Raw genomic sequence first — 13233 nt, 5'->3', positions numbered from 1 at the left:
CCCGTTGACCTCCAAGGACCCTCCTGTCTTTAGAATCCACATCAGGCCACTCCCTCTAAATGAGAACTGCGGGGCCAGTGCCCCAAGCAAATTCTGGGAACTCTGCCCTTGGCTGGGCCTCAGAATTATATTTCTGTAAAGACAGTTCCTTCAACCTCTGCAGCTCCATTGACCATGATTCCGGGCATTGTGAGGTCATTCCTCAACCCTACCTCCCTCTGGCCCTCCCCTCTTTGTCCTATCCTAGATGGACACATCTGTCACTTTTAAGTCCCTGTTGCTCATCTGTCACGGTCCACAACCAAGAAGAGACAAGGGAAGGGGCCAGATGAATGTTCTGCCACCAAGAGGAAGACTTTGACATTTAAAAAATTCTCCATCTCTCTCCAAGTGTCCCATCCCCAACTCAGAAATAATAATAATGGTAATAATAATAACTTTATTATTGTCATTGAGAGCTCATTGCGTGACAGGCGCTACGCTAAGCACTTTACATACGTTATTTATTAAATCCTCAGAAAAACCCATGAAGGGGACATTAGTATGTTGCAGATGAAGACACTGAGGCTTGGAGAACTTAAATTGCCCAAAGAGCTTCTCACACCTGGTAAGTGGCAGAGGGATTGGAAAGCCAGTGTTCCTGATTCCAAATTTCTACGCTTAACCCGGCTTCACGCTGCTTCCACTCAACCACCTTTAAAGTCTCCTAGCTGTCCACCAAATGAGCTCAAAATTATCTCACAGACCCTCAAGACCCTTGAAAGCCTGGTCTCCATCTGCTTCTGCAATCTCATCTCCCAGTGGTGCCCTCCTAGAATCCTCCATGGCAGGTATTTTGGAGTCCCCTTTCTTTAAGAAGTCTTTCACCTCTAAACAGTCTCCCACGTTGTTCCTCACTCTGTTTTTCTGTCCCAAATATACTCACGTTACAAGCCCCAGTTCAAGTTCCAGCATTCTCAGTGTACCAGGCCCAATTAGTTCACCCTAATCTTAATCTCATAACACTTGGGGTTTGGTGAACCATGTAGTGTCCCCCACCCATGACCCTAAGTTGCCAATAATCATCCCTCATGTGTATTTTCTGGCTTCTCATCCTGACAGACACCCATGGGGTGGGGCCACGTCGTGGCGCTGTGTCTCAAATCACCTTACTGGAAACACAGTAAATGCCTAGTATTTTATGACTGATCTCCTTCTTGCCACTTCCTTTCTCTTCTTTCTTCTTACTGTAACTGCACTAGACCAATCTGAGTCAACTTTTATGTAACAAAATTGTAGAGTCATTTTTTTTTTTGGTTGCCATGGACTCCCAGGTTGAAGGTCACATAACCTTAGCATGCCCAGATAAACCAAGTATGCAACCACACGGGGAACCTAAGTGCTCAGACCAAGGAGCAGGAACTGAATTAAGACACGGACACCACATGGCAGAATCCAAGATCCAATCAGATCGAGCTCTGGAATCACCCCCATGGTGGAAGCCAGTCAGATCATTCCTCTTGGCATCACCTCATTGCAAGATCCAATCAGATCACGTCTCATTACCCTATCCTTATAAAACCAGACAGACCTCAGCTCAGGAAGGCACTGCTTTGGGAGCTATCACCCCTGTTTTCCTTATTTACTGCAAGTAATAAAATCCCCTTGCTAAATCTTCTTTGATTGTGGTCATTGGGCCGTCACCCAACAAGTGCTAGAGCCCACCCATTGTGTGGATAACACTATTTCTTCTTCCTTGTCCCCTCCTCATCCTCTCCGTTTGGTATTTCCTTTCCTTCTTCTTTCTCCTTTCTGTTACCCTCTGCCTTGCTAAGCATGGCAGGCAGCTGCCAATGTGTCTCCCAGTGATCCCTGCCTCCTGATATTTGCAACCTTGTGCAATCCTTTCCCATCGATGCAGGGTGAACCTAGTGACTTGCTTCTAATGAACAGGGTACGACAAAGGTGATGTGCATGTGACTTCCACGATGAGGTTACAAGAAACATGACTCTTTTGTTTAGCACTGTCTTGGCAGCCACTCTTTCTTGTCCTTTCTCTTGCTCAGTCTGTTGAAGGCAGCTTCCACATTGTAAAATGCTCTATGGAGAGACCCATATCACAAAGAATCAAGGAAGGCTTCTAGCCAACAATTCAACTGAGAATTGAGGTCTCAGTCCAGCAACTCTGCTAGGCACTGTGGCCTGCCAGCAACCACATGAGAGAGTCTGTGAAGTGATCTTTCCCAGTTGAGTCTTGTGAGAGACCCAGAACCAAAGGACTCAGCTAAACCATACCCAGACTTTCAACCCACAGAATGTGAGATCATAAGTATGTTGTCTTAGAGGATGATTTGTTAACCAGAAATAGATAACTAATACATTAAGTATCCATTTACTCACACATTTATTGAGCATTTAACATGTTGTCCAAGTGAAATGAGGGAACACTTGGGTGAACCAGGCATGGTTCTTTAGTTTTGAAAAGCTCTAACTAGCCTAGTTGGAAATTGGGGAAAGAGACAAGTTGTGATATTATTGTAAAATCATATTTTAAGAACTCTAGGCCGGGCACAGTGGTTCACACCTGTAATCCCAACACTCTGGGAGGCCAAGGTGGGTGGATCACCTGAAGTCAGGAGTTCAAGACCAGCCTGGCCAACATGGTGAAACCCTGTCTCTACTAAAAATACAAAAATTAGCCAGGTGTGGTGGTGCATGCCTGTAATCCTAGTTACTCGGGAGGCTGAGGCAGGAGAATTGCTCCAACCTAGGAGGCAGAGGTTGCAGTGAGCCAAGATTGTGCCACTGCCCTCCAGCCTGGGCGACAGAATAAGACTCCATCTCAAATAAAAAACAAAACAAAACAAAACAAAAAACCCAAAAACAAAACAAAACAAAACTCTAATAGGAAAAAGAAGAAAGACCTAGTAGAGTTTTTAAAAGCTCTAGCCTAGTTGGGAGTTGGGAAGAGAGGCAAGTTACCAGCTCATCATAATATCTAATAGGAAAAGGAAGAAGGACCTAGCAGAGATGTCTACAAGCAGCACCTTATTCTGCTTGGGAGAGTCTAAGGAGGCTCCAGAAAGGTGAGTGTTAAACAAGGTCTTAAAGGACAAGTGGGAGGTCATCAAACTGGGGGAGCTGGCGGGGGTAGGGAAGAACAGTGTAGGTAAGAGGAACACCATAGGTGAAAACAGAGCAGCACAAAGAGGCTTGTCATAATTGGGCAAACAACGGAAAGTTTAACCTTCCTTATTCTGACTTCTCTGCAACAACAACAAAAAAATGCATTCATTCCACGTTTGCTCTGCTAAGTGTTAACACTCAGTAGCTCACTAAATTCTTATAAATGGGAAAAATGCCCATTTATAGGCAAAGAAATTGAGGCCCAAAGAGTAGAAGTGACTTGCTCAAGGTCACATAGCAAGTCACTGGCTAAGCTTGAATTTGAATGTTGATATGTCTGACTTTAGAGCTGCCCTCCAACCATCCAATACCTGTATTATGTCTGTATTGTACATCCAATGTCTGTATTATGTCTGTAACCGTTGTTCAGGTCAGCAACCTCCTTCAAAGAATAACAATGCGGTACAAAGGGCTGAAAGGGAAGGGCTTCTAGTTGCCACTGAATAGGACAAGTCTCCAAATGCCTATGGACCCACACATTTCTCTCATGGTCTGATACGAAAACAAAAAAACAAAAAAGAGGCTGAGCCAGTCAGGTTCTCTGTCTGTCCTGAGGCAGCAGTGGAGTGGAGCGGACAAGGGCACAAGACCAGGTTCAAATCCTGGCTCTTCCACCTACTAGCTGAGTGACCTTAGACAAGATATTTAATATCTCTGAGCCTCAGTTTTCCCATCAGTAAAATGGAGAGATAATAGCACCTAACTCATAGAGTCAATGTGATAATCCATGAAAAGCAGATGCAGTAAGAAGGTGATTGAGTCAGGACCTCAGTATAAAGTCCACTCACGTAAAAATCTAGTAAGGAGGAACTAAAGGAGTAAGGGGGAGACAGCAAGAGAGAGAGAGAGAGAGAAAGGAGAGAGAGAGAGAAAGGAGAGAGAGAGAGAGAGAAAGGAGAGAGAGAGAGAGAGAAAGGAGAGAGAGAGAGAGAGAGAGAGAGAGAGAGAGAGAGACTACTCCAGGCAGCCAGGCAGCCCCATATATTTTCCTCAAATTCTGATGACTTCACAATTTCTATTTTCTCATATTCAATATACCATTTTCTTGAAACAGTCTGATGTTGTTGGGGGAGGGGATGGAACAGGAGGCGGAACATTTATTCCCCATTCCTCATGTTTCTCTATAGAGGGACCTCCAATAGAGTGACATTCCTGACCTCTTGCCCCACTTGATTGGCGCATCTGGAAGAAGGAACTGAAAGCACTCATCTAAGTCGTCATTCTCTTGGGATCCACTTGCCTGCAGAAAATGTGCATTCTGAGGTTAGAGGAGCAGGCATTGTCCTACCGGTTTGGGTGAAGTTGGAGTGAGGGATAAATTCAATTCAGGAGAGTATTCGCAAGCTGTGTCCTCCAGCAGAGCTTTTTTTAATCATTAATAAAGGTGACACTTTGATCTCCATCTGACTGAGTCTTTCGTGTCTCTTATAATTAGTTTTGTACTACCCTGAAAAGGTTTACTTCTCTCTGTATGTTGCTCACTTCAATTCTTCATTAAGTCTTCTTGTTACAATTCCAGATGGCTATCCTAAGGAAACTTTCTGCAAAGATAGCTCTTCCTCTGGCTTTCTTTTCCCCTAATATTCTGGCTCCCCACCCACCCAGGTCCTGAATCATAGGGCAATTTGGCAGATTCACTTTATATCCATGCCTTACCCTCTGCCAACCTTGCAGATGCCCCAGCTCATCCAAGTCTTTTCTAATTACCTCTTGGCTGGTAACTATTCTTGCAATTTCTTCATGTCTGGTAAATGTTCCCATTTCTGCACTTTGTCTTTCTCGTTGACTACTTAAAAAAATCTTGGTAACTCTGGCATTTCTGAATCATCATTAATTTCAAGCTTGTCTTCTTTTATTAGCTGTTCTACATTCCCACCAAGAACTCTTTCCTCTTTGATGCATTTGAGAGCCTTCATTTAATCTTCTTTCCCATCACTGAGCTAGGACTAACATGGACTAACTTACTACACTGATGTCCTTGCAGAAGCAGCAGTAGACAGAGCATGAGGGTGGGAGTTCCCAAGGGTAGAAAGCTGGCACTGTGCACCCTCAAAAATCATTTCCAAGGGCTTGCTGCTCATCTGTCTGTTCTGAAATGCTTTCCAAGAATTACTCTTCTGAACTAATGAGAAACAGGCAAAAGTCTTCAGGACACTAATGATGTCCATATTTACTATGAGAGGAAGGTGGACTGATCAACTAGCTTTCTCCCATCAATATATATGAGATTATTTCCTTTTCTCTTTCCAGGTGGGCTATCTTGTCACTAGCAGATATTTCTCTGGGAGGGTAGGGCATGCAGAGGTGTTTTTGTTTGTTTGTTTTGTTTGTTTGTTTTTGAGGCAGAGTCTCACTCTGTCACCCAGGCTGGAGTGCACTGGCATGATCTCACCTCACTGCAACCTCCGCCTCCCGGGTTCAAGCAATTCTGCTGCCTCAGCCTCCTGAGTAGATGGGATTATAGGTGCGTGCCACCACGCCCAGCTAATTTTTGTATTTTTAGTAGAGATGGGGTTTCACCATATTGGCCAGGCTGGTCTTGAACTCCTGACCTCGTGATCCACCTGCCTCAGCCTCCTACAGTGCTGGAATTACAGGCATGAGCCATGATGCCCAGCCTGCAGAGGTATTTTATGGGAGATAAAAGGCAGAGAAAAGGGATGGGTCCAGAGTTTGATTCTCAATAGGGCTGTCTGTCCAGTAAGGCATTCTGTGATGATGAAAATGTGTTAGATTTGTGCTGCCTGACATAGTAGCCACAAACCACATGAAATGTGGCTAGTGAGATTAGGAAATGGGATGTTATCTTTTATTTAATCTCAATTAATTTAAATATAAATAGCCACATGTCACTGATGGCTACTATACCGGACAATGCAGCTCTATAAGATATTATTTTGAGAGTATCTGGGTTTTCTCCTTTTACAGAAGCCATAACTCTTTGTGAGTCAGCAGATAACATACAAGAAGACAAAGATTAATCTGACTCTCAGAATCTAGGGCCAATGGATGGATGTCATGGGTTGTAGCTCCATGCCCATGGGAGCTGCACTCTAGTGGTTGTTTCAAGCAGCAGTCACAGATTGGTAGTTTTCAAGCTAAATTCCATCTGTAGGCATGTTTGACTTACACAATTAAAAAAATTAATTAGTTGCTGACATTTCAAAGAGAAAAAAATCTTTATGTAAGAGATTTTGCATAAAGATTTGGATTTCCAGCTAATCTTGAAAAATCAGAAGACTGCTCCCCACCCCCCACACTTGGCAATATTCAGATGGAGATGGGTAGCAGAAGCCTCCTTTACCCAGGGTAGGAATTCTTCAGTTGGCCACAGTCCCCACCACTGCTTGTCATCTAAGCATCTCATGTAGGCATTTGGATTTATTTGTCTTTGTGTCACAGTTATAGGCATAAGCTTTGCTCAGCATCAGACAACCTGAGTTTAAATCCCATTTCTGCCTTGTAACAAGCTGTATGACCTTGAGCAATTGACTTCACCTTTCAGAACCTCAGCCTCCTTAAAAGTAAAGTGGGGGCAGGCACGGTCTCTCATGCCTGTAATCCCACCAGTTTGGGAGGCTGAGGTGGGTGGATCACTTGAGGCCAGGAGTTCTAGACCAGCCTGGCCAACATGGTGAAACCCTATCTCTACTAAGAATACAAAACATTAGCTGGGCATGGCGGTGCACACCTGTAATCCTAGTTACTTGCGAGGCTGAGGCAGGAGAATCACTTGAACCTGGGAGGCGGAGGTTGCAGTGAGCCAAGTTTGTGTCACTGCACTCCAGCCTGGGCAACAGAGCGAGACTCAATCTCAAAAAACAAAACAAAACAACAACAACAACAACAAAAGAGAAGTGGGGAAGGTCATAGTTGTACTTCAAAGGATTGTCCTAAGGATTCAATGTAACAATACTTGTAAAACTCTTGATATAGAGGCAGGCCTATGCTGAGTGCTCAATATATGGTAGTTGTTGGAAGGAGAAGGAGGAGATGAAGGAAGAGGAGACAGAAAAAGAAGAGACAGAGGAAGAGGAGAAAGAAGGGAAACAAGAGCTCCTAGTCAGTTTCCAAACACGTCTGAGATAACAAAGAAGAAACGGTGCTATTTCCCCAGTGAAAGATTCCCTAACCTCTTCCGAACGTAATACCACAATCATCCACATTGTAAACCCATGGGTAGGGGGTGGGGAAGAGAGGGAATGTGTGAATAAAAACAAAGAAATAAATCAGCTGGTCCCTGGGTCCTTTGTCCTTGGATCTGCAACCTTTGCCCTGAGAACCTGGTCTCCTGTCCACTTCTGTTATAAGGTAACAGCTCCCACACTTGAGACCTTGTAACAGAAACACCAAAGGATGTGGACTTTCTCAAAATCTGTGGGGGCTCAACTCCCTTTCCCACTCCACTGTTAGTAATCAGAAAAGGTCTCCATGTGACATAGTTTGTACATGTCTATGAGAGGAAATCAAATCCTTCTAAGACAAATAGAGGGAAAGTTACCAGGTGGCTGTTTGCAAGAAATAAAGACAGAAGACGACTAAATTCTCAAGCAGTTATGACCTCAGGTTCCCCAGTGTTTTACACAGTTTTCAGAGTTGATTAGAGAACCATGTAATTTAGAATATTCTGGGGAAGGACTATCAAGGGTCCTGCGCCTAGATACTTAGATTTAGTCCATTTTGGTAGAAACATATTTCACATTTGAATGTAAGATGGTGTTATACAAGCATGGGTCCTTGCCCATTGGTGAGATCTTGGAGGGAGGCCTTCAACTACGGTGAACCATCACACTCCAGATTTATCCATACATACTCCCACCCATCCACCCATCTGCCTACCTGTCATCTATCCATCATGGATCCACCCATCAATTCATCCATGCAAGTGACACCTGTCCTTCCCCCTATCCATTCTTCTGTCTTCTATTCTTTCCTTCATTCATTAATTAAACCTACTTATCCAACTGTGTGCACTTGGCCCTCTGTGAAGTTCTAGGACTACGAAAGTGAACAAAACAGATATTGTTACAGGCTGAATTATATACTCTTTTCCCCTAACTCCAATTTAAAAGCCCTAACCCACAGTATCTCAGAAAGTAACTATGTTTGGAGACAGCGTCTTTAAAGAGAAATTAAGTTAAAGTTGGGGTCATTAGGGTGGGCCTTAATTCATAATGACTGGTGTCCTTATAAGAAGAGAAGATTAGGACACAGACAGAGACATCAGATACATTCAAGTGCAGAGAGACAACCATGGGAGCACACAGTGAGAAGATGGCTGTCTCCAGCCAAGGAGTGAAATACTTGGATGGGTGAATAGATGGGTGGATGAGGGGATAGATGGATGGATCGATGATGGATAGATGACAGGTAGACAGATGAGTGGATGAGCGGGTGTATGTATGGGTAGATCTGGAGTGTTACGGTTCACCGTAGTCGGAGGCCTTCCTCCAAGATCTCATCACTGGACAGGGACCCATGCTTGGATAACATCATCTTACATTCAAATTTGAAACATGTTTCTACCAAAGATATCTGCTTTTTTTCTCTCTCTCTTTAGCACTTACCACCATCTTACAAGGTAAGTATTTTACTTCTGAGAAAGGTCTCAGAAGAAATGAAACTGCTGTTACCTTGATCTCAGACTTCCAGCCTCCAAAACTGTGAGAGAATAGATTTGTGTTGTTTAAGCCACCCAATCTGTGATATTCTGTTATGGCAGCCCTAACAAATGAATTCAGACACCATCACAGAAACAGGTGTTCACAATTAAGAGGCAGAGAAAGACTATTAAACAGACAATTACAATACAAACACATCTCTTTACCCTGCCTGAAAGCCCACCGATAAAAATACATCTATTTGAATTAATCATTGCTCTTTCATTAATCCCATGAATATTTATTTATCACCTACTATGTTTCTGGTGCTACACTAGGCATGGGAGATAAAATGACAGATAAGGCAGACATATCCATTGACTTTAGAAGTTCACAGACTCTTCTACACTTCCCTACAGACTTAACACTGATTCTACACAGACTATAATAAGGACATACAGTGTAATGTGGTAGATAGGATTGTGGACTTTGGAATTAGACAGACTGGAGTTTGGGATCAAATTCTGCTACTAATAGGCTGTGTGACCTCAGCAAGCTTAACCAGTCTGAGCCTCAGTTTATCTCTGAGACAGCCATAACAATGCCCAGGTAAGACTGTTATGAGAATTAAAAATGATCATGAACATAAATTAAGAACTCAGTAGAAGTTTGCCACGGTTATCACTGTAGCCTCTGAGGCACAGCCAATCAGAGGATAATAAATATCACAAATATGGAGTGCTTTCTTGATATCAGAGCCTCTAAGTAATTTGCATGTGTTATCTTTTTTAAATGAAGGAAGCCTCTTCCTTACCTCCCCAGCCTTTCCTAGTCTCCTTTTCTGTTTTCTCTTTTGTCTACTTAGTTTTTTAATAATTCTCAGGAAAGTACTTAAGCCCCAAGATCGTGTGAAGGAGAGGCTATAATCCTGTCGGGAAAGAACTTGAGTCTTTCTTCCAGTCATAGTTCTCCATCTCTCCATTTTGGACGTTGGCCCAGGCAAACCCAGAAGACGTGTCTGGAGGGAAGGGTGCCACAAGACTCTCCATTATAGCTGCCGTCATGGACAGCACATTTGATTACAGGTCCCCATCAAGGTGATGCTGTTGTTTCTGCATATGTCATCTCTGCCAGCTTTTGTAGTTAAATTTCCTCTAGCACCGTAGGGAGGTAAGATCTGCTTCTCTTCCGAGAGGCCGGAGATGGGAGACAGCAAAGAGTTTGTTATCATGGAAACCACGTCTCCCCCTGGGCCCCAAGAGGCACTTCTGGAAATGGTTCGGAATTTGATCACAGTCTTCAAGCGTGGTTAAAAGCTGTTATTTCCTCGTGTCTGATAAATGGTTGTCGAGAAGCTGACAGTTCTGGTTTCGCTGGGGAAGATTGGACTGGGGGAGGACGTGGGTCAGGCAAATGGGAACAGATAACAGGATGGGGGTGGCAGATCCTCGGACCCCTGCACGGCACCCCAGACTGACAGGATGGTTTGGAGATGGTCCCGCCTTGGCTCACTGTCAAGAGTCAGAAAGTCAAAGGAACATTGAGGTTAGGTGGAGCATCGAAAATGACGTACCCTTACCTCACAAGTGGCTCAGCTTTAAAGAAAGAAATAGAAAAACTTGGATAACAGTCACCAACTCTGAGGGCCTTGGAAAAAAATTCTCCAAAAACATTTTGAGGGATTGCAAACTCAAATACCTGCAGGAATCAAAAGGAAAATGCCATAGAGTGAAGTTGAAATGAGCTTGGCGAGGCTTTGGGGAAACAGGAGAGCACACACCTCACCTAAAGGGGGTGGCAGGTACCAGCTCCAGCCCTGGCCAATTCCCCACTTCTCTAGGAAAAGCCCCAAATCTGGAATTCTAGATAAAAATCTCCCAACATTTAAATGTAAGCTAAGAATTGAAACATTTTTTAATCACATCGAAGGCCAAATAAAACATGTCTGAAGGTCAGATCCAGTTTATTCATTTCAGTTTGCAAACTATGCTATGAATGCTGAAATGAAATCTGAAATTCAAGAAGCAGAGGGGAACTTTATCATACCTCAATAACCATAACAAAAGACACAATAAAAATAGCTACGATTTATTCAGTCTTCACTGTGGTTATCCTCTTCCACTGGGTCCTCACCACAACCCCTGGGGTGTGGGAATTTTTACCCCAAGGTACAGATGAGGAAACTGAGGCTTGCAGAGGTTAAGACACTTGTCTGAGGCCACACTTTGCTAAACTGAAGTCTCTGCAGATGGAGTAATCATTTCTCCATGTATCTGCAGCACAGAAGGCTCCAGACACCTCTTCCTCCTTCCAAATTTTGCCTTGCTATATGCATTAGGCTTGTTCTAAAGTAATGGCTTTTAACCAGAGCAGAGGGCATTTCTGACCTCCCTCCAGGGGTATTTGGCAATGTCTGAAGACAGTTTTGGTTGTCATAACTGGTGGAGGCAGAGGGTGCTTCTGGCATTGAATGGGTAAAGGTCAGGGATGCTGCTTGGCATTCTACAGTGTGCAGGACAGCCCCACACACCAGAGAAATCTCCAGCCCAAAATGTCAATAACACCAAGGTAGATAAACAGTTGTCAGAAAGAATTAGGGGAGGGAGAGCTGAGGGCTGGGGGTTACTAAGGAGATAAGGAGACAGAGGATACTGCAGACAATACCTGTAAAAGTAGCTGTGTCATCAGACAGCCTGTATGATTTGCTAAGTGTTCTCAACCATACCATCTCACTAGATCTTCATGCCAGTCCCACAGCACACCTTCCTATTGCCAGTCCATAGATGAGGATACTGAGGTCCAGAGAAAGAGACACTTTCCCCCAGGCTTCATAAACGGCATTGCACAAATACTTACTGAGTATCTGGTGTATCTTGGTTCTGGTTCAGGGATCTGTCCCTTCTGCTAACACTTATTAAGTATTTACTTACTTGCCAGGCACATCACTAAGAATCTTACATTCATCATCTCATTCAATCTTTCCAACAACCCAGTGGAATAGGTACTCTCTGCATCTCCGTTATTATAGTTGGAGAACTGAGATTCAGAGAAGCGAAGTCATTTGACCAAAGTCACTAAAAGTTGAACCTAGGCATTTATGACTTTGACTCCTGTGATCTTAACCTCTTCACTGTCCTGGAGCCTCCCACAGTGGTAATCCAATGAGGAAACATGTATTGAGTTCCTCATCTAGAGAAAATTAGAGACACACAAAACCAATTAAGGGCCAGGTTCAGAGCCTCATGCCTGTAATCCCAGCACCTTGGGAGGCTGAGGTGGGAGGACTGCTTGAGCAAAGAAGTTAAGACCAGCCTGGGCAACATAGCAAGACCCTGTCTCTCCAAAAAAAAAAAAATTACAAAACAAATTAGCTGGGTATTGTGGCACATGCTTGTAGTCCTAGCTACTTGGGAGGCTAAAGTGGGAGGATCACTTGAGCCTGGTGGGTGGAGGCTGCAGTGAGCTATGATCATAACACTGCACTCCAGCCTGGGTGACAGAGCAAGATCCTGACTCTTAAAAAAAAAAAAAGAGAGAGAGAGAGAAAGAGCCATTCTGGAATGCATGCTGACTTCAAGGAGCTTATGTTCAAATGAAACATTAAGCACATTTACCACTAGCTGTAAAACAAAATGAAAAGTGATCAGGTATTAAAAGTCCGATAAATCACTGTAAGACCAGAGTCTGCAAACTGTGACCTGCAGGCCAAACCCAGCAGGCTGCCTGTTTTTTTTCTTTTTGTTTTGGATTTTTTGTTTGTTTGTTTGTTTGTTTGTTTTCTGAGATGGAGTCTCACTCTGTCACCCAGGCTGGAGTGCAGTAGTGTGATCCCAGCTTGCTGCCTCCTCTGCCTCCCGGGTTCAAGCAATTCTCCTGCCTCAGCCTCCAGAGTAGCTGGGATTACAGGCATGCACCACCATGCCCAGCTAATTTTTGTATTTTTAGTAGAGACGGGGTTTCACCATGGTGGCCAGGCTGGTCTCGAATTCCTAACCTCAGGTGATCTACCCACGTCGGCCTCCCAAAGTGCTAGGATTACAGGTGTGAGCCAATGCACCCAGCCTGTGGCTGCTTTTGAGCCAAGTAGTTGCTACAAAGACCATCTGGCCCATAAAGCCAAAAATGTTTAATATATGACCCTTTACAGAAAAAGTTTGCTGGCTCTTGCTGTAGGAGAAAAAAAGAGGTGATCAATATTGAAAATTACCCACCTTCCATGCATCTCTCTAGATTGGAATGATGACCCCAGGAGATGACAATATAAACAATGGAAATAACAAATTCCAAGCACTGGGTGTTGACTATGTGTGAGGCATAGGGCTAATCCTCTCGAATTCCCCCAACAAACTCATCAGGTAGATGTTATTAACCCCCTTTTATACCTGATGAACGTGAGGCTCAGAGAGATTAAGTGGCAAACCCAAGTTCAGTTACCTAGCAAGACACAGAAGCAGGGTTCAAAGGTGGG

The 13233-nt window shown here is 43.8% G+C and overlaps 1 long non-coding RNA gene across 1 annotated transcript; it reads left to right on the top strand.

The window, feature by feature from the left end:
• Window positions 1–245: 245 nt before the first annotated feature.
• On the top strand, window positions 246–1656 carry LOC107967804 (uncharacterized). The gene is made up of 4 exons (XR_001708518.3): window positions 246–424; window positions 519–607; window positions 745–830; window positions 1314–1656. It is a non-coding gene; the product is annotated as an uncharacterized LOC107967804 (long non-coding RNA).
• The last annotated feature ends 11577 nt before the right edge of the window (window positions 1657–13233 follow it).

Source organism: Pan troglodytes, chromosome 10, assembly GCF_028858775.2.
Source record: "Pan troglodytes isolate AG18354 chromosome 10, NHGRI_mPanTro3-v2.0_pri, whole genome shotgun sequence".
Lineage (NCBI taxonomy): Eukaryota > Metazoa > Chordata > Mammalia > Primates > Hominidae > Pan > Pan troglodytes.
The sequence above is the reverse complement of the archived record's forward strand: the minus strand, read 5'-3'. Positions and strand labels throughout refer to the sequence as shown.